Here is a 4,079-nt window from a genome sequence, read left to right as displayed (position 1 = left end):
GCCGGTTGAGCTATAGGCGCCGAGCCCTTTTTTTTTTTTTTTTTACAGTTTTTGGCTGGGGCTGGTCCTGAACCTGTTACCTCTGGCATATGGGGCCTATGCCCCTACTCGCTGAGCCACAGACGCTGCCCCCCACCCCAAGCTTTTTATTTCTATTTTATTTCTATTACAGTATCTTCCGGTTTTAAGATTTCTGTGTGGTGCTTCTTTATATCTTTTTATTTCTGTGCTTTTCTTTCATTTCTTTAAGGCATGATCATAATCGCTTATTGAAGCATTTTTCTCATGGTTGCCTTAAAATCTTTGCCAAATAATCCTGCCTTCTCTGTCATCCAGGCATTGGCATCTGCTGATGGCCTTTTTCAGTCATTTGAGATCTTCCTAGTTTTTATTGTGACAAGTGATTTTTGACTGAACTTGGATATCTTTGTATCATGTTTTGAGACTCCAGATCTTATTCGAATCATCTTTTTGACCAGCTTTCTCTGACACCACTGAATTAGGGAAGATACCACCTCTTTACTGATAGATGGAGGTGGAAACCCGGGTTCCCCACTCAGCTCAGGGACAGCGGAGGTGTGGGTCCTCATTCCTGCTGGGCAGGGTCTCCACGAACACCGTGGTGAGGGTGACTTCATTATCACTGGGCAATGGTGAGTGTTGTGACACTCCTGTAAGCTTTCTCTGACACCACCCCATCAAGGAAGAGGTGGGGTTCCTAACTCATTCCTGCCAGGTGGGGGTGGATGTCCAGGGGTCCACTGACCCTGTGTGTGTGTATGTGACTCAGTATAGGCTGGCAGAGATGAAAGTTCTGGCTCCCTATGTGGCCTTCTCTGACCACTCTCTGGTGAGGGTGTTGACTTCTGGGCTCCCTACCCAGCCTCTGCTGGCACGGGTTTGTGTAGGCTCATGGATTTGTGCTGGAATACAGTAGTTACTGGCTAAAAGTTTTCTGTCTTGTTACAGTACCCCTTTCCAGGGCCTTTGGGTAGAGAGAGCAACCTTTGTTGGGGTGCCTATTGATGTTTCCAGGTTGCTGTTCTTCAGTTCCAAGTCTGTGATACATGAGGGCAAAAGCAAACCCAGAATTACATTCTGTCATTCGTTGGGCCCGAGGTCGTAATCAGTCTGCCATCTTCTATCCACCTTACAGAGTTCTCTTATGTTGGTTTTATACACAGTGTCTAGCGTTGTTAGCTGTACTCAGTGGGAGGAACATGGAAATTTGTCTAATCTTCCCAAAGCAAAAGACTCTTCAATAATTTTTTATTGTTGTTGTTTGTGACAGAGTCTTACTTTGTCATCTAGGCTGAGGTGCAGTGGTGTGATCATAGCTCACTCCAGCCTCCAACTCTTGGGCTCAAGTGATCCTCCTGCCTCAGCCTCCCAAGTAGCTGGGACTACAGGTGTGCACCACCACACCTGGCTAATTTTGGCGGGGTGGGGGTGTAGTTGTAGAGTTGGGTTCTCATTATGTTGCCCAGGCTGGTCTGGAACTCCTGGCCTCTAGAACACCTCTGGCCTCAGCCTCCCAAAGTGCTGTATGACAGGCATGTGCCACTGTGCCTGGCCCTCAATAATTTGTTAAGGGCAGGAAGAGTCTTGAGTTTGAGAAATTCTGCTCTAGAGGACACAAATGCATTAAGTCACAGATCCTCATTTTCTGGTTTATAATCTTGCTGTGAATGGGACGTCTTTAGGCGTCTTTACCATTTGGCTCTTTATGCTAAACTATATATTTACTAAAAATAAGCTAGCTTCAATTATAAATGGTCACAAAAAATTTTCCGGTTACATTATTATTTTCGAGGCTTGCTTTTCTGTTCCCCACCCAGCACCCCACACTGAACCACCCCACTCTGTAATGACAGGGATAACAACAACTCCTGTTTGCATAACCCATGACAGTTTACAAAGTGTTCCCAAGCATTATTATGGCATCCAATCTTCAGCACAGTCATATGAGGTCAGCAGAACTAGCATCATCCTTAGCAAAATGACACTCTGCTCACACACACCACTGTGATTGTACAGGCTGCTAGAATAACAAAATTCTTCTGTAAAATCTGCTGCCCCGAGTCCCCTAGTGCCCCCACCACTCTTCTCCCCACCTCTTAATGACTCTGCAGAGAAAAAGTTAATGCAAGGCCCACCCAGGGACCTCCGCCAGTAATGGGCCTGATTAGATTGTGCCCTCTTGGTACTGTGGGTTACATATTGTGACCTTCACCTCTTTATCTTTTGCTCATAAGACACCGAGGCTTCAAGAGTAAGTAACTTAGTGACCCCACTTGTGGTCTCTGATCAAAGTTTTCAGGGACCAAAGGACCTGATCTTTCCTGAGCCAGAGAGGACAGTCTAGGCAGCAGAGATGCAGGCCCACCAAGTCCCCTCCCCCTATTTATTTCTCCTGTTTCTGTTCCTATGTCCCCTGCCCAATGACACAGAGCACTGGCCCCTGAAACTTCTCCTGGGACCCCAACGCATGCCTCCCTCCCCCTGTAAACTTCCCTTCCAAATGCTTTGCTCCACACACTAGCTTATCTTTGGGGGGGTGGGGAGAGGGCTCAATAAGAAATCATGCATGCAGGTTTCATATTTTTTTCTAAAGATCATACACTCTTTGAGGAGAAAGACCATGTCTTAAATCCCCCAATTACCTGGCAGTGTGATGCATGTAACAAGCTCTGTAAAACCCACCAAACACCTCGACTGGTGGCAGGTTATCAGATAGTGAGCAGGAGACATGGTGGACAGGAAGGTGCCATCACACAGAGTTTTATACTCACGTACACACCCTGAGACAAGATCTGCATGAGCCCAAGTTTATTACTCCAGTGCCCTTGAACATTTAAGGAAAGGTTTTCATTTGACAGTTATGTGATCAGAGTGTGCTCACTCCCTATACAATTTCTTAAAAATAAAAAGAAGATGACATAAGCTAGAGTTAATGGGAAGGGGAGGTTCTAAGTGGAACCCTTCACTCTGAGTGAGGATACCCAGGTTGGCAAGTCGCTGAGAGAACAGGCCAGCTGCCGGGTCAAGGCTCTGACTGGCACTATCCCCTGTCCGTCAAGGCCACCCCTTTCCCCCATAACACAATTATTCTCAGAAAATATCACATGAAATTCTCTCCCTCTGTGGTGACAGACTTGGTGTGGGTAACCCTAGTGAAATGAGATAGACCCTAATTCTGAGGCTTGACAGTCCAAGCTGTCACTCACTCCAGTGGCTAAGGAGACCTGTGAGGACACAGCTCCACATGGGGAGGGGTTTGTCTCAGCCTGTGGAGGCGGAGTGCCAGGCTAGGGTGCTCAGGGAGCTCCCCCTAGACACTGCTTCTCTGGAGCCTTCTCCTACTCTGTGCCAGGGGCTGCTCTTTGAAGGGGCTTTGGTAGGGGGCAGGGGACACTTCTGCCACACCGGGGATTCAGAAGCTGCCCGTGAGCAGCCAGTGATGCACCCTGGCCTGCAGTTTGCTTCTGTCCTGGGAAAGACTGAGAGAAGGGAAGAGGAAAGTGACAAGCATTAAGAATGATCAGGAAGGAGAGAGGGGAAGAGAAAGTGGGAAAAGGAAGTGGACCAGAGGACCCTGGGTGCCTCCCAGTGCTGGCATGGAGGCAGGGATGGGCAGGTGCCCGGAGTGGATAGGAGGGCTCAGCGGGTGTGGGGGCAGAACCCAGAGTTTGCTTTTCTAGAACAGGAGGCAAGAAAATCTGAAGTGTGAAACTCACTGCTCTTTGCCGCTGTCAGTGGGAGAAGCTGCAGGTGACTGAAGAACGTTTGTGCTGTGGGGCAGGGCTGAGGCAGGGCTGAGACAGCCAATGTGGCTGACAGGCCAGTGGGCCCATCCCTGAGATACCTGAGGCCTTCAGGAGCCTGCAGGGACCAGCTGTCATCAACCAGGGTTAGTGGCCAGTGCCTGCTCCCTCTGCATTTCTCCCCCCCCACCCCCGCCTTTTTAAGACAAGTTTCCCTCTGTGACCTTGGGTAAAGTCATCATAGCTCATAGCAACCTCAAACTGTTGGGCTCAAGTAATGCTTCTGCCTCAGCCTCCCACGTAGCTAGTGCTACA

This window comes from Otolemur garnettii, unplaced genomic scaffold, assembly GCF_000181295.1.
Source record: "Otolemur garnettii isolate 467f Iridium unplaced genomic scaffold, OtoGar3 scaffold00041, whole genome shotgun sequence".
Taxonomy (NCBI): Eukaryota; Metazoa; Chordata; class Mammalia; order Primates; family Galagidae; genus Otolemur; species Otolemur garnettii.
The sequence above is the reverse complement of the archived record's forward strand: the minus strand, read 5'-3'. Positions refer to the sequence as shown.